Source organism: Narcine bancroftii, chromosome 6 (genome assembly GCF_036971445.1).
Source record: "Narcine bancroftii isolate sNarBan1 chromosome 6, sNarBan1.hap1, whole genome shotgun sequence".
Taxonomy (NCBI): Eukaryota; Metazoa; Chordata; class Chondrichthyes; order Torpediniformes; family Narcinidae; genus Narcine; species Narcine bancroftii.
The window spans coordinates 149,476,478-149,499,950 of NC_091474.1; the positions used below are offsets into that span (position 1 = coordinate 149,476,478).

General features: G+C 42.3%; 1 long non-coding RNA gene across 1 annotated transcript in view; it reads left to right on the forward strand.

Moving 5' to 3' along the window:
* Positions 1-12,483, forward strand: part of LOC138737628 (uncharacterized) — a 45,767-nt gene extending 33,284 nt beyond the window's left edge. Inside the window, exon 4 of the long non-coding RNA XR_011341085.1 lies at positions 11,826-12,483. This is a non-coding gene — a long non-coding RNA (uncharacterized lncRNA). The remainder of the gene's footprint in view (positions 1-11,825) is intronic.
* Positions 12,484-23,473: the final 10,990 nt, after the last annotated feature.

The following is a 23,473-nucleotide window of genomic DNA, read 5'->3' on the forward strand; positions in this document are numbered from 1 at the left end:
AATCAGTCAGTAATCTCCCATTTCTAAAAATAATTTGTATGTTTTCTCAGTAAATAATGGATTTGAGGAACTGCCCTCACAACACAGAGAAAATCTAATTGAAAAGCTATTGTATTTTTATAAATTATTTATGAAGCTTTCTTAAATTATTTATTTCATCTATTCATCAACATCAGATTTAATGTGACAATTGCTCAAATTAAAATGGAACCAAATTGAAAGTAATTTCCTTCCTGCTGGATTTAAAATCTGATGTGTAATACAGAATGTCGTGAGTAACCTTTATTTCCTTTCTAACATACAAATAAATGCCACTGGATATGTTGTTCCCTTGTTATTACAAAATAATCCCATGGATTATTGCCATCAGTGGAAAACCATATTTGAAAATAATGTGTTTTTAACCTTGTTGGGGTTGTTCCTGAACAACAGTGAAACAGAGCAAAATCTAAAGTTTGCAATTTAGTCTGCACCTTGATGCCTGAAATTAGCAAAAAATTTAAAACATTGATATTATTCTCATGATTCATATGCTTGTATTTTGTGAGTTCATTATATTTATTCAAGATTCAATTTATCCCCGAAATTACCAGGTCTTCAACTGAAAATTGTATGTATTGTCTGACTAGATGTTAATATCCCTTATTGCACCCCTGATACTTGCAGCCTAGAATCTGCGGGGTAGCCAGGTGAGTGGTGGTATCCTTTTGGTTATCAAGTGGGCATCCTCCTTCCTCAGTGTTTCGCTGATAGACCTGCAACACCTCCAGGGGTTTCAGCAGTGAATCCCAGCGACCTGGGCTCACCCCTAGGTGCCATTCACTCACTTTGGGGTCCAGATGGAATCCTCCTCCTCATCCAGAACTACTGAGAACCCTTTTCAACATCTCTGGAGAGATCTTTGACTGCTTGTAGGTGTATCTTTCCTCGCACTCCCACCTCCTGGAGTAGCCTTGATTTCCACTCCAGATGTGGCCAAGCTGTGGTGTAATCTGCTGTTGTCAAACATATCTGCACATTCTGGGAGTAGGCTTGTGAGGAGCACTGTGACTCTGAAGGAGTTGAATTCAGTCCAGAAGAAGTTATGAGGGACTGAGCTGAAGACATTGGGGAGATCCAGGAACACCACGTGAAGATGTGTTCCCTCCTTCTTGACAGCCTGGATCTGATGCCAGATTGTGCAAGCATGTTCCAGACAGCCAGAGAAGCCTGAGATCCCTGCTTTCTGGATTGATGTATCAATCAGATGGTTCCTTTACAGATATCTTGACAGCCTATGAACCACCAAATTAAAGAAGATTTTGCCCTCAATATCCGGGAAACTGATCTGGCAGAATTGGCTGATTTCTTATGAACCCTTATTCTTTGGGATCAGCATTTCTCCAGCTCTTTGTCAGGATGTTGGTTTCTCCTAGTTATGCCATACTACTTTCATGAGGCTCCAGAAGCCACCTCGTACATTTTTGTAGAGCCTGAATGGCCCCATTGGGACAAGCCCTTGCTCGATGCACAATTTTCTCCACCTCGCTCCATCTAGGTGGGCTGATATCAAGTTGGTGTTCCAGTGAATGGATAGGTGGCATTTCAGGTGGGATGGTGTATTCTTGGCATTGGTTGTCTGTGTAGAGCTTTTCCAGGTGTTTTTCACGTTCTGTCCTTGACATTGAGAGACTTCCACTTTTCTCCCCTGAAAAGAGATCCTTCATAAACTAGAAGGGATCTTTATAGAAGCGTTTTCTTGTCCGCTCTTTCCTGCGCTTCCTTATCAGGTTCTCAGTTCTCCCCAATGTTGCAAGCCTGCTCCGGATATCTGCTTGAAGCAAGGTTATGGCTTCCTTCTACTCCATTGTTTCTTCAGCTATCTTCTCTCTTTGACCAGATGATCTATCTCCTTCTGCCTCCTGGACTTAGTGGGGATCGTCGTTGTAGTCTTCTTACTCTCTTGCACTCCAAAATGTTCCTCCACTTAGCTAAAGATTAAATTCCTCAATCTTTCCAACTTCTTCATGGGGTTGCCTTTGAGCATCTCTAAGATGTTGCAGAGGTCAACACTGACCTCCCACAACATTGCCTTCTTGCAGGAATTTGGCCACTTGCTGAATGGCTTTCACCCCTGGGTCTTCTTTTCCATTGCCAGTTGAAATGGGCTGGGTTTGGGTTGTTCTCCTGTGCCATGCTCTTCCTCTACTCGGACAGGGGTATTGATGTCATGCAGACTTTGGGTTTTGTCCTGCTGCTGAACTTCAGTTGTCTGACTCGACCTGCTCCTCAAAAACTAGCTGTCAGTGTGAGGTCCCTGTTACCTCTTCTTCAGGCATCCTCTTCTGCCCTGATGTATTTTCAGGTCTCTAGTGGAAGTAACCATTGCCCAGCCACATATGCAACTTGGAGCTTGTGTCCTGCTGCAGCTATTGCATCCTCAGGCATGGTGATCATCCAACTCATTGTCTGTTCCATTCCTGTGTCAGTTACCAGGTTATTAAAATGGTGAAGCGGTACCAGGTCTTCTGTGGCATTTCTGCTGGAGATGAAACATAGATGTTGGAGCTGTACTCACCATTTAGCGAGATGGTTGGGCATTGAACTGCAGTGAGTCGTGCAATGCAGGGGAAAACGCCGAACAGGAGCCAATTCATGTGGACGCTGTGGATTAGTGAAGGGCTCGATCACTGAAGAAAATGGATCTCCAGATGTGGCTTAACGGAAGGGTCAAGCCGCTTGTGTTGTGGCGGTCCAGCGGTTTTCCGACTTCTTCAGGTCATCGCTGGTATCGAAGGACAAGGACAGAAGGTGGAGCAGCAGAGCTGGTGAGGGTTCGGGTGTGACCGGGATCTGCAGAGCTGAACTGATATTGAAGGACTCGGGGATGCTCTACCCTGGGCTTTGTGGTGACTTTTGAGGTTGGAGGTTGCTTTGTTCTGAGCCTCATGGCAGCCAATGCCGGAGTTTGGCAAGCTCCCTGAACTGTGACTGCACTGTATATACTTTCCCTAAAGCCAATAGGCTTTATAACATCTGTTCCATGGGGAATTGTTGAACCTGATTTGGGATGGCAGGGCATGTAATCTGCAGCAGTCTTGGAGATTAGGGGAAGTGTTCTTCTCCATCTGAATGCTCGACATTTTAACATCTTGTTGCGACCTGACTTTCTATACCATGTCTAAACTCTAGTAACTAATCATGAAGGACATGATGGTGCTGTTGGAGCCACTGTAGAGCTAATTCAGCAGTGCTGCAGCTGGTGCAGACCCACAGCGAGCGAGGGAACGGAGATGCAGTGCTTCCGCAGCGTCCAGCTGCTCAGTTAACTTCCATTGGCTCCAAGTGGGCTTTGAAGGAGATGACGGGGGTTTAATTTTGAAATCCAGTGACCGCAGGTCTGCGTCCAAGATGGCAGTGCCTACAGATCATCAGCCACAAGGGGCTGCAGACTCCGGGGAAGCAGAGGACTGGAGCGGGGCACCGGAAGGACGGTGACTGCGACGGCGGACCAGTGAGGGGGCTCTGGGGCTGAGGGAGCAGTGCATGCAGCAGGCTGCTGGCGACTAGAGGAGATGATCCCACGGAAGCGGTGGGCTGCTGCTGACTGCTGTTGGGAGACTCGCGCCAGGCTGTGGACTGCTGGAGACTGACTCGAACCAACTGGAGGGGTGCCAGATATTGGAACCGGGATGCGAGAAGGTGCCAAGGGCGCTGAAAGGTTCCTGACCATGTCGGAGGTTCGGATCTGGAGCTCGGGTTGCCAGTGGGCTGGACTCTGTGGCTGCGAAGGCTGCGGAAGCTCTGGACACAAATCTACGGATGCTCGGTGACTGTGGGGATGATTCTCATTTACTTCTCTCTCTCTCTGACTGTAAGAACTATAAGAGGTGCTTAGGCAATTCCTGCTGGTGGCGAATTTTCATGTAATATGACACTATTTTATTACTTTTGTAACTGTAAACTAAGATTGTTTTGTGTTGGCTGGTTTTACTAGACAATGACAATAAAGTGAATCATCATCATCTTCCCATGAGTCATCTCCCGCCCCTGCTCATGCTGACTCAGGGGTATCTTCTTCTTACAAGTTTTCGTAGCCAAGAGTGTGTGGGACCCACGCACCTTTGGTCTGTATCTTGATGCTCAAAATCAGCAAAATATTTTTAAAATTGATATTACTCTCACGATGCATATGCTTTTATTTTCTGAGTTTATTCAAGATTCAATTTTATCCCAGACCTCACTGGGTCTTCAACTGAAAATTGTGAGAATTCAGTGAATGTACTGGTTCAGAAAGGCTCACCGAATCTTTTTACATTTTCTTGGAACAGGTACATTGCCAAGCATGTTTTAAATGCTTGTTTGTATCATGAACATTTCAGTAATAATCTATCTAGAACAGGGGTCCCCAAATGCTTCCCAACCCTTTCATGGAATACTTGATCACTCATTGACCCCTAGGCATGGACAGGAGGTGGGGGCAGAACTGGACGGGGTTGGGAGGTGCTCACATAGGTACTGTATATACGAGCATAGTCGATCTCGCATGGACACTGACCTCCTCCTATTTTTGGCCTCAGCCACCTGCCCATTTAAACTCCCAACCATGGATCCTTGCCACCACCCCTACCCCCACTGCCCACACATCCAAACTCCCAACTGCATATCCTTACCACAGCGCCTGTTCATCCGAACTCCAGACTGTGGGTCCTCACCCCAACACCTGCCCATCTGCGCTCCCGACGCCTTGAACAATGCAGGTACACATGAGATCAAACGTTTGACTGATGTAAAAGTCAACCCCCTTTTTTTGCCCCAAAGTGTGGTCCAGAAATGTGATCATTACAAAAGTATAAAACATAGTACACATACCTCTTTCCATTCTCTTGTTTGCTCTAAGCTAATTCAAAGGTCAGTCGACCCCCCCCCCCCCAGTGTAAATGACCCCCATCGGTGTCATTGACCCCCTTTTGTCCCCTTGGATGCCCTTGGATGGTCCCTTGAAAATCAGGGGTCAATATCGACCACTTTGGATTCCCCTAATCTAAAAGTAGGTTTGATGTTTTTAAATTGGATTATTCATAGGTGAAAAACTGGACTCCATCATTAATATTTTTGATGTTGTTCCCAATGTGGTCAATGTTACAATGTCTTCTCACTGTTACCTTCAGGCAGAAGGTACAGAAGCTTGAGAACTCACATCTGCATGTTCAAGAACAATTTTTATTTTCCAACAGCTATCAGACTCTAGAAGATTATTGCCACACTCATCATGGACTTCCCTAACACCACAAAAATGAATGTCTGCATTATTGTAATGCCACTTTTCTTCCGGCACTACTATAAATGCAAATATTTGTATCTATCCACTCTTTGTATTTATTATCTCTTTTAATTAACTTAGTGTGTAGTATTGTAGTTACTTTTTTCCTTCATGAAATACCTCTTGCCACTCAGAGACTCTCTTTTGATTCTCTTTCCCTCATACTGTAAAGGCGCCAAGTGACACTAATGGCAACTCTTTGTCTGCAGGCAGAAGGCAATTTTGTGTAATATTATGTATTCCCGACTATTCCATGACAATAAAAGAATCTTGAATCAGCCTGTTCAATTGTAGTTAGAAATAATTTTGGTGCATATGTACAGTATATGACCATAAACTCAAGGTTGAAGATTCCTTTGTTGTCATGTAATATAACAGGTGTAATATTACACAAAATTTGCTTTAGTCTGACATAAGGCAGACAGATTCGTCATCGGCAGAAATTGCTAGGCACCTTTTACAGTCAGAGAAAGAGAAGCAAAAGTGAGTCCCAAAGTCACCGAGCATCCATGGATTCACCTCCAATGCTCCCCCAGTCTCCTCAGACTCCAGTCCAAACCATCAGCAACCCGTGCTCCAGATCCAAACCTCTGACACAACCAGGAAGCCTTCAGGGCTCTCGACACCCTCTTGCATCTCAGTTGCGATACCAGGTACCTCTTCAGTCACTCTCAAGTCAGGCTCCAGCAGTCCATAGTCTCGTGTGAGTGTTTTGATTGCATTTGCCAGCAGCCCACACCCTGCGCAGGTTACTTGCCTCGAGTTACCATCAGCTTGCCACCTGTGTGTTCTTCAGCCACAAAGCACCTCACAGGTTCGCTGCCTTTGTTACTGATTTGCAGGCAGGGCTGGCACTACCATTAGGCCAACAAGGGCAGCTGCCTAGGGTGCAGATCTTAGCGGGGTGCTCTCAGGGTGGCCAGAGGTCCGGTGTAGAGGGCAAATGTGCAAAAGGGTACTTACCTTATTAGTCAGCATCCATTGGCTGGGTGTGGCCATCTTTATTTTTGTGCACATGCATGAATGTCGGCTAGTGCATGCGCAGTAGGTTTCCGTTCTGATGTTGATTGGCGCATGCGTGGTGGGTTTGTATATGGTATTTCGGTTGGCGCATGCCTGATAGTTAAGGGCATGAATTTAGATCATTAGAGCATTGTACAACATAGTGACAGTGTAGAGGAGTGAGGGTGAGTGAAGGTCTCTTTTTTTTGTTTACCATTTACACAGACATTTACATGGATGTTTACATGGAACATTAATACATATGTTTGTTATTACGAATTGTTATATAATGTTTTTATAGATATTTCATAGAACATTAAAGAAGATGGTTACAAGTTTTATGTGTTAAAATAAAGGATTTAAATAGAAGAAGTAATTGAAACACGTCACGAATAAAGAGCCTCACCCAGCCTCCAAGTGGGTGGATAGTAGTCACCACATATTGGCAACAAATCTTGCAATGCTTGATTGCTTTGGTCAGAGTTCTTGGCATGCAAAAATTGCCATTCCATGATACACATGAGTAGTTGTACAAAGCTAGCAATGGAAATTTTTTTAAGTTTGTAGAATATCCGGCCCTTTTTGATCCTATCATGAATGAACGGTGGCACTGAGTTAAAGATCAAGAAACAATAACTATAGTTATCACGTGAAACATATGTGATTTTTCCATTATTAAACAATATTTCATCTCATTATGCCATCTATTAATATCAATCATTTTCGTATCTTTCCACATACTAGCAATACATTTTTTCGCTACAGATAATGCTAAATATACAAAAGCAAGTTGAAATTTATCTAATCCCAGACCTTTCAGAGGTTGCAAACTACCCAATAAAGATACTGTCGGATCTAAAGGTATTTTAATCTTATACAGGTATTCCAGAAACAATTGTACTTTCTTCCAAAAAGATTGTATGTATATATATATATATATATATATATACATGACCAAACTGCATGAAAAAATGTTCCAACAGCGTTACCACATCTAAAACAAATCTGATTCATGAAAACCATATTTTTTTAGCTTTTCAGGTGTTAAGTATAAATAATCATTGCATAACATGCATTTATCAGTCTAGTTACAGTATCCAATCATCCTCGGAAAAAATAAAACCAATCTCCGCTTCCCATTTACCTTTAGATTTATCCAAATCCTTTTTATCCATACCATCCTGTAATATTTGATACATAACTGAAATATAACCCTTCTCTGGAACCTTCATAAGAAAAGTCTCAAATTTAGTCATTTCAGGTAAAATCATATCTCTACCAAACACATGTTTTACCAAAGATCGAATTTGATAATAAAGAAACAAAGAATCTTATCAATACCATAACTGACCCTCATCTGATCAAAAGATAAAAATTTACCTTCTTTAAAACAATCTCCCAAATTTTCCACACCTTTAAATCTCCAATGTAATAAACTTCAATTATGTATTGAGAAAGAAATAAGTTGATTATTATACAACGGAGTCAAGGCCGACAATTCACCACTAGAACCTATTATATTCTTTTTCTTTGTCCATAACTTCATTAAATGTTTTAATATAGGCACATTATGTTGCTGTAACAAATTTACATTCCATCTAAACAAAAATTGATGTATTTCAAATTCAAAAATATTTACCATCTCAATTTTGGCCCAACTAGGGGGCCGTTCCAAATCCATCAATGAACTAATAAATTTAAGTTGGGCTGCTTCATAATAATTTTGAAAATGTGGTAAACGTAGTCCCCCTAGGTCATATTTCCAAGTTAATATATTCAAGGCTACTCTTGAAAATTTACCTCTCCATAAAAACTCCCTAACCATTTTATTCAAATCTCAAAAAAAAATTATCAAGTAAATAAGGAATAGATTGAAATAAATATTGTATACGTGGAAAAATATTCATCTTAATTGTATTTATTCTACCCAATAAATTAATAGGTAAATTTTTCCATTTAATCAAATCAGTTTTATTTTTTTTTATTAACGGAACATAATTTAATTTATATAAATATTGATGATTGACATCCATGATTATACCCAAATACTTAACTCGATCCATCCATTTCAAATTAAGAATGTTCTTATAAGCTGAATAATCTCTTTCATTCACTGGTAATATTTCACTTTTTTCCCAATTAACTTTATATCCAGAAAGACATCCATATTGCATCAAACACTCCTTCAAATGCAAAAGTGATTGAGCTGGGTTTGTTAAATACACCAATACATCATCAGCAAATAAATTAATTTTATATTCCTCATCTAAAACTTTCATACACTGTATCTGTGTATTCTGTCTCATCAACTGTGCCAAAGGTTCGATCACTAACACAAACAAAGCTGGTGATAAAGGACAACCTTGGCGAGTAGATCAGGTCAGTTTAAATGGTTCCGAAATCAAACCATTCGTCAGTACTCTAACTACCGGTTTACTATGTAAAGCCTTAATCCAACCAGTAAAAAAAGGACCAAACTTAAATTTCTCCAAAACTTTGAACAGAAAATTCTACTCAACTCTATCAAACGCTTTTTCGGCATCTAAAGATATCATCATCGGATAGTCTGAAGATTGTCAAAATCTATTAATCAAACTAATCACACGTAAAATACCTGAGGCATATCTATTCTTTATGAAACCTGTTTGATCCAAATGAATCAACCTATTTTAGCCAACCTATTCGCTAAAATTTTAGCAATAATTTTATAATCTATATTCAATAATGAAATCAGTCGATATGAAGATACTTTCAAAGGATCTCTATCTTTCTTTGGAATTATTGTAATTAAAGCACTATTCTTTGGAGAAGGTTAATGTGGACTCGAGGACTGGAAGAAAATCAACTAAAGATTTACACCTGAGATCTGTAAATAAGGTCTCTGCATTTGCAGAAATATGGCTGTGGCCCTTCCCTCTTTTGACCTTGTATAAAGCCTCTAACACCCTGACCCTTCCCCCAGAAAGCTCGGGTCACGGCACAGGGTGATGTCCTTGTCCATTGTGAATAAAAGCCGGTAGATCAGTGACTCAGTCCCAGCCTCCCGAGTTATTTACTGTGCGTCAATGTCATACTTATTTCTTAGGTTATAAGTAATTTTCTCAAGGGGACACAGCTATGCATTTATGAGTTCCAGCGAGCCATACCGAGATGGGAGTCAGACTTCCAAGTAACTACAATACACTTTCTGGCCTCTGTCAATGCAATTTTAACAAATTCAATTTGATATTTAGATGATTTTAATTTTGGTTTTATCCCCATTGTATTTCATTCCAATAATCTGTTTTAAAATATTTCCTAAATCCACCCAAAAAGGTCTCACTTTAGAACACGACCAAGTCGAGTGTAAGAAAGTTTCTGCCTCCTCACCACATCTAAAGCATTTATCTGATAAGTCTGACTTCAACTTATTTAATTTCTGTGGTGTGAGATAGGACTGAGGAAAAGAATTGTACTAATTCATACCTTACATTTATTGTATTTGTCATATGACCAACCTATCTCGGCTGCACCATTTCATCAGATGCAAGGATCGACAACGAGATAGACAACAGACTTGGCAAGGCAAATAGTGCCTTTGGAAGACTACACAAAAGAGTCTGGAAAAACAACCAACTGAAAAACCTCACAAAGATTAGCGTATACAGAGCTGTTGTCATACCCACACTCCTGTTCGGCTACGAATCATGGGTCCTCTACTGGCATCACCTACGGCTCCTAGAAAGCTTCCACCAGCATTGTCTCCACTCCATCCTCAACATTCATTGGAGTGACTTCATCTCCAACATCGAAATACTCGAGATGGCAGAGGCCGACAGCCTCGAATCCACGCTGCTGAAGATCCAACTGCACTGGGTAGGTCACGTCTCCAGAATGGAGGACCATCGCCTTCCCAAGAACGTGTTATATGGCGAGCTCTCCACTGACCACTGTGACAGAGGTGCACCAAAGAAGAGGTACAAGGACTGCCTAAAGAAATCTCTTGGTGCCTGCCACATTGACCACCGCCAGTGGGCTGATATTGCCTCAAACTGTGCATCTTGGCGCCTCACAGTTCGGCGAGCAGCCACCTCCTTTGAAGAAGACCGCAGAGCCCACCTCACTGACAAAAGACAAAAGAGGAAAAACCCAACACCCAACCCCAGCCAACCAATTTTCCCTTGCAACCGCTGCAACCGTGTCTGCCTGTCCTGCATCGGACTTGTCAGCCAGAAACGAGCCTGCAGCTGACGTGGACATTACCCCTCCATAAATCTTCATCTGCGAAGCCAAGCCAAAGAAAAAAAAAGAAAAAAATATGGTCCTTACATAAACCAGACTGGTTTTGCTCATCAACATGTATATTTAAGTCTTCTTCTTTTCCTGCTTGTATTAATAATGGCACCAGATTAGTTGGTGACTCTTTCTTTTGCATTTTGTGGACATGACAATAACTTGAATCTTAATCTTATTTGCCATACTCACTCCACTGAGCATTGACAGCTCGACCGTTGAGGTTTTCAAGAGTATCAAGTTCCTTGGAGTGAACTTGGTGGAGAATCTTAGCTGGTCCCTTTACTCCAGTTCCATAGCCAAGAAAGCCTAGCTGCACCTTTACTTCCTGGAAAGGCTGAGGAAAGTTCATCTCCCACCCTCCATCCTCACTACATTCTACAGAGGATGTATTGAAAGCATCCTGTGCAACTGTATCATTGCCTGGTTTGGTAGTTATGCATCTCGATCCACAAGACCCTGTAGATGCTAGTGAAGTCAGCAGAAAAGATCACTGGGGGCTCTCTTCCTACCATGAATGACATCTACAACACTCGATGCAGGCGAAAGGCAATAAACACTGTGAAGGACTCCACACACCCCTCACATAAACTGTTCTCCCTTCTGCCATCTGGTAGGAGGCACCGTAGCATTCAGGCCCTTACATCCAGATTGGGCGACTATTTTTTCAGGGTCCTGAAATCCCAGAACATATTTGGATAATGTGCCATGGACTGTTATTGTATACGTCTTAATATTTTAATGTGTTTAACTTCTATTCAAATGATTTTTATGTCAATGTGCTCCATGGTCCTGGAGAAACGCTATCTCTTCTTTACCAAGTGACTATGGTATGAACCATAAATAAAGGTAACTTGACTTTACTTAATCCCTATTTACTTTTTAATAAAAGGTACTGAATAAGTTTCTTAAAATATTGGAGTTCGTATAATAATTTGGTAACGTTAATACTTTTTTAATTGGTTCAATCCTTAGACTTCATTATTAGCTTCATTAAAACCAATTCAGTTCAGCATTACAATCCTTTTTGTTTCCAGGCAACCTTAAAGACATCAGGATTACTGAAAAATCCTTTACAATTGTCAAGTTCCCTTGACCAGAGACTGTCACACAGTAATATATCTGCAATTTTGCACACTTCCAAATTAAAGTTGACAGCAATTGCAACTAGAAACATCTGACAATTCTTCATTGTATGTGTTTATCATTTTCCATGATGCTATAATGAATCCCTTTCGCTTATTTTCAGATGCCTGTAATAGCCCCTTGGTTCATTCCGTGACTGCTTCTATGATCTATCTGACACACTGGGAAAGATAGCAGAGCGGCTGCCTCACAACTTCAATGGCCATGATCCGATCCCCATTTCTGTGCTATTTGTGTGGAATTTTCAAGTTCTCTCTGGTCACACGAGTACCTCCCCACTGCCCCTGCCCCCTCAACCCCTCCACACCTCCTGTTTCTTCCCACTTGCCAAATACGTGAAGGTCATTCAGATAATTGGTCATTGTAAATAAGAATGTTGGGAGAATCAGATAGGTTGGCATAAATGAGAGTTTGGTGGTTGATGCAAACTTTATGACCATAGGAGCATGTCTTCAAAGTTCAAACTTGTAATAAGTTGTAAATGTAATTAATATCTATACATTAATATTTGTGAGGTGACCGTTTCACTTCATGTGCATTCATATAAATGAAATTAAACAATATAAACAAAAGAAAGAAGTGGGGATCAAAATAAAATAAGTCTGAGGACAACTTCAGGAGAATCAAAGTTAGTGGGGAAGAGAAGAAAGCTGGAAAAAAGGAAGGCTTTAAATTGCCATGTTATGACTGAACAGGATGGAAAGATCTTTGATGAATAGAATTTTCAGTAACGCAATGGGAAGATGAAAAGTGAATGAACCACAAAGGGTATTTGAAAAGTTGTGCATTAAAGGACATTAAAACCACAATTGATTTGATCTTGATTAATTATTAATTAGTCAACTTATATTCATTCCCCTTTCCTGAAGAAAATAGTTTCAAATACAAAGCTCAATGTATTAAAATGCATCATTAATTTCAGATTTACTGTCAGATTACATACTCTGACATCACACACAACCCTGACATTCTTTTTACTGCAGGCCAGGCATAATTATTACTTATTGGGAGTGCAAAAATGAAACTGTACACAATGTACACATGTACAAAAATAAAGAAATGTAAACAACTGACTGAACCAATACAGCGAGGCAAAATAGGCATGTGAATTTTTGGGGAATAGAGAGGTGTGCATCATATGCAATCAGCAGAGCTTTAATTTAATTTGGAATCATGTTCAGCACAGACAGATGGACCAAAGGACCTGTTCCTGTACTCTTCTATGTTCAAAATGTTTGTTTCTTATATAAATTGATACGAAAAAAATGAGCCTGTCTATGCGATTAGAATATTTCTGTGCAGATGAATTTCATACATAAAGCATAATTCAATTAAATTAACAATTGCTGAATTACCTTTATATTTTCCATAGCATGGACATGGTTCTAACAAGAAATCCTTTGTCAACATGAAAAAAAACTGGTTGACTTGTTTTCATTTGATCATCTGTTAGTCATAGATACTGTACCTTCCTGTGAGCACTTTAAAATAAAGGCAAGAGTGTTAAAAAAACAATTAATGTATAATTTAATAATATTTACCTTGCACATCACGCATCATACGGTCTATCCTTTTGAAAGTGTTTAATCCAATAATGTGGTGAGCATTCAACTTTGTAAGATATTATCTTAATTGTTAAGAAATGCTGTGATTTTATTTTAATGAGGTAAAGAAAGGAAGAGAGAAAACAATAATGGAACATTATATGCCATACAAGTAGATTACTGATTGTGTCTCAAAGGTTAGTCTCATTTTAGAATCATAACATTCAGACATATTTAAAACTGATCTTGGAAAATGCAGGCTTGTGCTTGAACTTCAATATACCTCTTTTTGAAAAAAATAATGTTAACAGTTGCAAGGAGGGCACGGTGTGCTAATTCTTTTCTTTTACTTTATAGTTTATAACTGAAGGCAAAGAACTATCCAATGAGTCATTGCTTCTCTGTTACTTCTTCCTCTGTTATAAGCCCTTTACATCCTCCAGCAACTCTACAAATGAAATCAGGATGTGTTCCATGGATCCCATGCTGGTGTGTAAAATAATTGCTCCCGAGGATGGCATCTAGTAACCTACTTAGGCCATTCATGAGGGCCATGGGTCTTCTCTCTTTGGCTTGGCTTCGCGGACGAAGATTTATGGAGGGGGTAAAAAGTCCACGTCAGCTGCAGGCTCGTTTGTGGCTGACAAGTCCGATGCAGGACAGGCAGACACGATTGCAGCGATTGCAGGGGAAAATTGGTTGGTTGGGGTTGGGTGTTGGGTTTTTCCTCCTTTGCCTTTTGTCAGTGAGGTGGGCTCTGCGGTCTTCTTCAAAGGAGGTTGCTGCCCGCCGAACTGTGAGGCGCCAAGATGCACGGTTTGAGGCGTTATCAGCCCACTGGTGGTGGTCAATGTGGCAGGCACCAAGAGATTTCTTTAGGCAGTCCTTGTACCTTTTCTTTGGTGCACCTCTGTCACGGTGGCCAGTGGAGAGCTCGCCATATAACACGATCTTGGGAAGGCGATGGTCCTCCATTCTGGAGACGTGACCCATCCAGCGCAGCTGGATCTTCAGCAGCGTGGACTCGATGCTGTCGACCTCTGCCATCTCGAGTACTTCGACGTTAGGGATGTAAGCGCTCCAATGGATGTTGAGGATGGAGCAGAGACAACGCTGGTGGAAGCGTTCTAGGAGCCGTAGGTGGTGCCGGTAGAGGACCCATGATTCGGAGCCGAACAGGAGTGTGGGTATGACAACGGCTCTGTATACGCTTATCTTTGTGAGGTTTTTCAGTTGGTTGTTTTTCCAGACTCTTTTGTGTAGTCTTCCAAAGGCGCTATTTGCCTTGGCGGGTCTGTTGTCTATCTCATTGTCGATCCTTGCATCTGATGAAATGGTGCAGCCGAGATAGGTAAACTGGTTGACTGTTTTGAGTTTTGTGTGCCCGATGGAGATGTGGGGGGGCTGGTAATCATGGTGGGGAGCTGGCTGATGGAGGACCTCAGTTTTCTTCAGGCTGACTTCCAGGCCAAACATTTTGGCAGTTTCCGCAAAGCAGGACGTCAAGCGCTGAAGAGCTGGCTCTGAATGGGCAACTAAAGCGGCATCGTCTGCAAAGAGTAGTTCACGGACAAGTTTCTCTTGTGTCTTGGTGTGAGCTTGCAGGCGCCTCAGATTGAAGAGACTGCCATCCGTGCGGTACCGGATGTAAACAGCGTCTTCATTGTTGGGGCCATGGGTAGAATTTCTGCAAAGCAACATTTTGCAGATGCTGGAAATCTGAAATAAACATAAAGATTTTCTGGCAAATATTAGTTGCTCAGGCAGCATCAATGAAGAGATTAATTAAGTTAACAGTTCAAATCAATTAACTTTGGCAGCAGTAATGATGTGGATTTTCAGATCAAAGGGGCAGAGCTAATAAAATGATCCAGGCAAATCTGATCCATTTCCAAGGAAACTGGAATTTGCTGTAACGTACAGAAAATCCACAGACATGCATGTACAAACTTATTATCTCGGCAATTCAGGTAAATTGCTACATTTGAGCTGGGATGATAACTTTAACCTTAAAGTAAACACACAAAAAGCTGGAGAAACTCAGCATGTCAAACAATGTCCTTTATGTAGCAAAGGTAAAAACACATAACGGACATTTCGGGTCTGAGCCCGAATCGTTGGTTATGTATTTGTACCTTAAGGGCTCGGGCCTGAAACGTCGGTTATATATTTCTACCTTTGCTACATAAAGGACACAGTTTGACCTGCTGAGCTTCTCCTGCATTTTGTGTTTTTACTTCAACCACCAAGTCTACAGATTTTTTTGTGATTTACTTCTTTAACCTTAAAGATAATTACTTGCTGAATTGAGAGGAGAATTTTTTTTTAATTCAATTGTACACTGAAGGTGTATATATGACAATACAGATTTAATTATCTAGATTATATCACGTATAGTTAAAAAAGACAAGAATAGTAGGATGCAGAAATAGTGCATCAATTATGTATCAACCTACACATGCTTATTTATTTATTTGGACATGGCTCACAAATTAATAGATTTATTGCTTTTTTTGAGAAATCGAAATAGTGAGATTTGAGCTCTACTCACCAGTGTGAGAGTAGCTACAAGCTATCATGTAGAAACTCATGTATCCTTCTGCAATAAATGCATAATGAAATAAAATAAAAGTCCCATTCAAATGTTGCCTGACATTGAATAAAATAAAAATCTTTTGTGATTAAACATTTAGCACAGCTTTCAATTTTTCAGTGACTGTGCCCAGAAACATATTCAATGAATATTTTGATTACAGTAATGCATTGACTCCTTTATATTGCACATTTATTGCTGATAATTCATTGATAATTAGTTTTAGTAGATTTTCAATGATGTTCTGTCGATGAACAATTATGAATTGTTGCTACCCATGAAATGAATTTCAAGCTAATCCAATGGAAGTGAAGTATAAAACTCAGTAAGTGTGATACATACTGGAACATTGTTGAACAACAGGCCACCATCTCCTGTGCCATCACTAATCACGTCACTTCCAGTAATCTTTATTCCACATCATCTAACCTCATTTTTCTTAGCTGCCACTATCTAAGATCCAAAAACCATTTAACCATTTACGGAGCGGAAACAAGCCATATTGGCCTTTCGAGTCTGCACCGGTTCACTAGAACAACTCCACTAGCTCAAACCTCTCACTCACCACCAATAACCCTTCAACCCCCTCACCTCCATGTACACATCCAACCTTCTGTTAAATGACAGAAGGGACTCTGACGCAACTATCTCATTCAGAAGTTCATTTTATTCTGCCACAACTCGCTGAGTGAAAAAGCCACCTCTAATATTTCTCCTAAAGTGTTGCCCCCTTACCTTTAACTCGTGGTCTCTTGTTCCAACCTCCCCTGCCCTCAGGGAAAAGAGTCTGTTTATGTCTAGTCTATCTATTCTTTTTATAATTTTAAATACCTCTATCAAGTCCCCTCTCAGTTGTCTACGTTCCAGTGAATAACGTCCCAGTCTCCTTAGTCTCTCCCTGTAATCCAGATGCTGTAAGCCAGGCAACATCCTTGTTTACCTTCTCTGTACCCTCTCCACCTTATCTATATCCTTTCTGTAATTTGGAGACCAGAACTGAGCACAGTACTCCAAACCTGGCCTCACCAATGCCTTAAATAGCTGCAGCATCAACTCCTAGCTCTTATACTACGATTTATGAAGGCCAGCACACCATATGCCTTCTTAATTGCTACAACATCTTTTTACTACTTTCTGCTTTTCCTCCCTCAAATTATTCAAACTTGTTTCTTTCCTTAGCCTACTGACCCTTACCCTGCTGTCCTGCCTAACTTGAAACCCTGTCCCCAACCATACTAGTTTAAACACCCCCATGACAGACCTAGCAAATGCCCCTGCCATGAGAGTGGCCCCTCTGGGAATAAGATGTAACCCATCATTACGGTATAGGTCCCATTTTCCACCAAAAAGGTGAACTCTGTACCATAACCCGCAGGTCCCTTTGCTTCTCTGCGTGCCTCAATGCCCTCCACTTAATTATGTCCTATTCTGGTTATTTTTACTAAAATGCAACACCTCACACTTGTCTACATTGATTCCATCTGCTATCTTTCAGCCCACTCTTCCAAACAAACCAAATCCTTCTGTAATCCAAGAAAATCTACCTCACTATCCACCACTCCCCCTATTTTCGTATCATCCATATATTTGCTTACCCAGTTAACCACACCCTCCTCTAAATCATTAATATAAATGATAAACAACAAGGGACCCAGCACCGATCCCTGAGGCACCCCACTTGTCACAGGCTTCCAATCTGACATACAGTTGTCCACCATGACTCTCTGTTGTCTATTTCCCAGCCACCTCTGAACCCATGTCACAATCTCTCTACTAATTCCTAGTGACTGAACCTTCCTTATTAACCTTCCATGCAGAACCTTATCAAAAGCCTTACTAAAATCCAAATAGATCACATCCACACCCCTACCTTCATCCACCTTTTTTGTCACTTCCTCAAAAAACTCAACAAGGTTTGTCAAACATGACTTTCTTTTTACAAACCCATGCTGGGTACCCCTAATCAATCCCTGCCTGTCCAGATATGAGTGTATACTATATTGAAGAATACCCTCCATAACCTTCCCCACCACCAAAGTCAAACTCACTGGCTGTTAATTACTTGGCCTACACCTAGTGACTTTTTTGAACAATGGAACAACATTTGCAACCCTCCAATCTTGTGGTACCACCACCTCCTCCAGTGATCTTTGAAAAATCACTGTCAGTGCCCCCACTATTTGTTCCCTGACATCCCTTAAAGTCCTGGGAAAAGTCCCATCAGGACCAGGAGAAATATGACTTAATTGACCATAGAAGCTCCAAAACTCTCGCTTTACTAATCCCTATCCTTTCCATAACTAAGTCCTTTGCCTCACTTATCTCATATAGCCCAATGTCCCTTTCCCTCGTGAATACGGACGAGAAAGAATTGTTTAATATTTCTCCCATCTCATATGGTTCCTGATATAGTTCACTGGTCCCATCATCCAGTGGACCTATTCTATCCTTAACCCTCCTTTTACTGTTCACATATCTGTAAAAACCCTTAGGATTCACCTTCGCCTTATTAGCTATGGACTCCTCATACCTTCTTTTTGCCTTTCTAATTTCCCTCTTAAGGTTCTTCCTGCAATCTAATAACGACCATACATCTTCTCAATCCCTTGTTTTTTTTTTAATAATTGGTATAGGCCTCCCTCTTGTCCCAAAACATCTTCTTAATTTCACCTGTAAACCACGGTTCCCTCAAACCTTTAGTCTTCCCCTTCAGCCTGACTGGAACATAAAGATCCTGTACTCTCAAAATCTCACCCCTAAATGCCCCCCAAATTTCCTCTGCATCCTTTCCAGCAAAAAGATCAGCCCACACAACTCTCTGCAAATCCCTTTTCATTTCTCTAAATCTGGCCTTCCCCCACTCGAAGACCTTCAACCTCGGACCCGACCTATCCCTTTCCATCATTAAGCTAAAGATAATGGACCCATGATCACTGGATCTGAAGTTCACTCCAACGCTTACCTCCATCACCTGCCCCACTGCATTCCCAAACAACAGATCTAACACCGCTCCCCTTCTAGTTGGTGTCTCAACATGTTGCTGCAAAAAGTAATCCTGAACACAATGCATAAATACTAAGCCATCCTGCCCTTTAACTGATTGCGTTTCCCAATCTATGTTTGGAAAATTGAAATCCCCAACCAACACCACCCTATTTCTCCTGCACATCTCACCTATTTCCTTGCACATTTGCTCTTCTAGTTCCCTTTCCCCATTTGGAGGCCTATAATATACCCCCATAATAGTAACCTCACTCTTCTTATTTTTCAGCTCTACCCAGACTGCCTCCCTTGATGAGCCCTCCAGTCTACCTTGTCTCAGCACTGCTGTAATATCCTCCCTGACAAGTAATGCCACACCTCCCCCTCTTAATCCACCAACTCTGTCACATCTAAAGCAGCAAAATCCTGAAACATTCAACTTCCAGTCACAACCTTCTTCAACCACGTCTCGCTAATGATAATGGCACATATCAATCCACACCTTTAGCTCATCCAGCTTGCTTACTACAGTCCTCGCATTAAAATAAATACAACTCAGGGATCTCCTACATCCTACCTTCTGCATATCCTCCTCTCTTCCATTCTCACAATTTTCACAACAACATCTTTTTACTACTTCCTGCTTTTCCTCCCTCAAATTATTCAAACTTGTTTCTTTCCTTAGCTTACTAACCCTCACCCTGCTGTCCTGCTTAACTTGAAATCCTGTCCCCAACCATACTAGTTTAAACCCACCCCCCCTGACAGCCCTAGAAAATGCCCCTGCCAGGAGACTGGTCCCTCTGGGAATAAGATGTAACCCATAATTACGGTATAGGTCCCATTTTCCCCAAAAAAGATCCCAGTGGTCCAAGAACTTGAAATCCTGTCTCTTACTCCACCCCTTTAGCCACGCATTTAACCTCCACCTAATTCTATTTCTACCCTCACTGTCACGTGATACAGGAAGCAATCCAGAGATTACCCCTTTAGTGGTCTGCCTTTTAAGCTCCCTACCCAACTCCCTTTACTCATTCTGCAAGACCACTTCGTCCTTCCTTCCAACATCATTGGTACCAACATGTACCACAACCTCAGGCTCCTCACCCTCCCCTTTTAGGAAGTTCTGAATGCGCATAGTTACATCCCGGACCCTGGCACCAGGGAGGTAAACCACCATCCGGTTTTCATTATTGCGTCCACAAAAACCTCTGTCCGTCTTCCTAACCATTGAATCCCCTATAACTATCGCCCTTTTGTTTTATCCCTACCTTTCTGAGTCACAGAGGTTGACACCACACCTCTTCCCACCATAGTCTGACTATCCCCCTCCTCAGTACTCAAGGTGGAGTACCAATTTCTGAAGATTACAGACTCGGGTGCTTGCACATGAACCTGACCCCTCCCTTTCCTCCTCCTAATGGTAACCCACTGCCCCTCCTCCCGTGGCCCCTGTGTGACCACCTGTCTGTAGCTCTTGTCTACGATAGCCTCATTCTCCCTAACCAGAGTGAGGTCATCGAGCTGCAGCTCAAGTTCCTTGACCCGGTCCCTTAGATACTGCATCTCAGCCCACTTTGTGCACACGTGTTTGTCCGGGATATGTGAAGACTCCATGACTTCCCACATGTGACACTGAGAGCAGAAAACTGTCCTCACACTCATCCTTCCTCCTTCTCCTCACAGCTTACAAAGTAAAAAATAAACATTAAATTAACTGTGAATGTCTTACCTTTAGTCCAGCACGCTCGTCCTCAGTCTCTGCTCGCCTAAGCCTCTCGAGCCAAAGCCACTCACTCAGTGAGCCACTCCTCACTGGCCATTCCCCTATACTTACCTTCCTTTTATTGGCCCCTTGACCAATTAACCCCCTCATTCTTTCCAAGCTCCTCTTCCTACAGATAGTCGTCCGAAATCCAGTCGCCGTCTCCTCCGACTCACAGCCCAAACCAAGTAGGCCCAACCACCTTTCTTCTTTTCTTTGGCTTGGCTTCACGGACAAAGTGGTAAATGTCCACGTCAGCTGCAGGCTCGTTTGTGGCTGACAAGTCCGATGCGGGACAGGCAGACACGGTTGCAGCGGTTGCAGGGGAAAATTGGTTGGTTGGGGTTGGGTGTTGGGTTTTTCCTCCTTTGCCTTTTGTCAGTGAGGTGGGCTCTGCGGTCTTCTTCAAAGGAGGTTGCTGCCCGCCGAACTGTGAGGCGCCAAGATGCACGGTTTGAGGCGATATCAGCCCACTGGCGGTGGTCAATGTGGCAGGCACCAAGAGATTTCTTTAGGCATTCCTTGTACCTCTTCTTTGGTGCACCTCTGTCACGGTGGCCAGTGGAGAGCTCGCCTTATAACACGATCTTGGGAAGGTGATGGTCCTCCATTCTGGAGACGTGACCTACCCAGCGCAGTTGGATCTTCAGCAGCGTGGCTTCGATGCTGTCGGCCTCTGCCATCTCGAGTACTTCGACGTTAGGGATGAAGTCGCTCCAATGAATGTTGAGGATGGAGCGGAGACAACGCTGGTGGAAGCGTTCTAGGAGCCGTAGGTGATGCCGGTAGAGGACCCATGATTCGGAGCCAAACAGTAGTGTGGGTATGACAACGGCTCTGTATATGCTTATCTTTGTGAGGTTTTTCAGTTGGTTGTTTTTCCAGACTCTTTTGTGTAGTCTTCCAAAGGCGCTATTTGCCTTGGCGAGTCTGTTGTCTATCTCGTTGTCGATCCTTGCATCTGATGAAATGGTGCAGCCGAGATAGGTAAACTGGTTGACCGTTTTGAGTTTTGTGTGCCCGATGGAGATGTGGGGGGGGCTGGTAGTCATGGTGGGGAGCTGGATGCTGGAGGACCTCAGTTTTCTTCAGGCTGACTTCCAGGCCAAACATTTTGGCAGTTTCCGCAAAACAGGACGTCAAGCGCTGAAGAGCTGGCTCCGAATGGGCAACTAAAGTGGCATCGTCTGCAAAGAGTAGTTCACGGACAAGTTGCTCTTATGTCTTGGTGCCTGGAATTTAACGGCTTACCTGCCCATCACTCTCTCCAAGCTCCTCCCCCTCCAGATAGTCAGGCGAACTCCAGTCACCGCCTCCTCCGACTCTCAGCCCAAACCAAGTAGGCCAAAGCCCCGGTAAGCCCTGGAATTTAATGGCTTATTTTCACAGCTTATACTAGCCCTTAACATGACAGTCCCACTAAAAAGAAATGGCAGCTCATAATATGATAAAAGAAAATCTCTCCAAGCTTCTCCTCCTCCAGATAGTCGCCCGAACACCAGTCGCCACCTCCTCTGACTCACAGCTCGAACCAAGTAGCACAACCCATCTGCCCTGATAGACATATTACCTCCACATTTTCTGCCCCATTGAACTGGTATCGACATATTTCAACTCCATTTTGTCTCCTTTAGGCCACTCCCTTCACACCTACACCAGGCACACATTCATTGTTCTCCATCACTTTGGCAACTTTTGGTTTCCTGGGCTGGACCCTATACACATTAGGAAGGCATCAAGACTTGCTGCTTCTTGATTAACAGACCTAATCAATACTCCTACACCGCTACATCTCTCTGCCTGGCAGAAATATTCTTACCCTCATTAACTTCTCCTTTAGCTCATCTTCCATTCTCTAAGGCAAGTGTGTAGCTATGGGTACTCTCACGGATGCCAGCTATCGCTGTCTCTTTGTTGGATATGGTGAGCAATCCATGCTGCAAGCCTACATGGGCAAGGATCCTCTACTCTTCCTCCTCTACATTGATGACTACATTGGTGTTGCCTCATGCACCCATGATCAGCTGCCAACTTCAATGCTGATCTGAAATTCACTTGGTCCATATCTGGTAACTCTCTCATCTTTCTCGATCTCTACGCCTCCAGTTTGGAAGACTAACTTTCTGACTTCATTTATAAATGGACAGATTCCCACAGTAACCTTGACTACACCTCTTCCCACCCTGTCTCTTGTATGGATTTTATTCCTTTCTCTCAATTTCTCAGTCTCTAACACATTTATGCCCAGGATGAGGCTTTCCATTGCAAGATAGCTGATATGCCCTCCTTCTTCAGAAGATGTGGCTTCCCCTCTACTGCCATTAACTCAGTCCTTACAAACATCTCCTCTATTTCCTGAACATCTGCCCTGGCCCCTTCCTTTCCCCAGATGTAACAAGGACAGGGTTCCCCTTGTCCTCACCTACCAGCCCACCAGCTAAGGTACACACATGTGCATGCGCACACCTTTTGCAACCAACACACAAAGAAAATTAATGAGTGCACAAAAGGTTATTGACCTAAAATAATGTAGTAATTAATAATTATACTTATTTCAAGTTTACATTTTTGCACAAGCATTCAGTGCACACATACTTTTGTCGCAGGATTTTTTTTCACAACATAATATTTTTGTGCACATTGACTACTAAAAATTAGAGGGAACATTGCCCACCAGCCTTTGCCACTAACCATCCCTTGGTGCCTACCCTTGTGACCATAAGAAGTGTTCCACTTGCCTTTACACCTCCTCCAACACCACTCTTCAAGGTTCCAAACAGTACTTCCAAGTGAAACAACAACTCACTTGTGAATTTGTATGGGGTCATTTACTGCATCCGGAGCCCTGGTGAAGTCCCCTCTACATC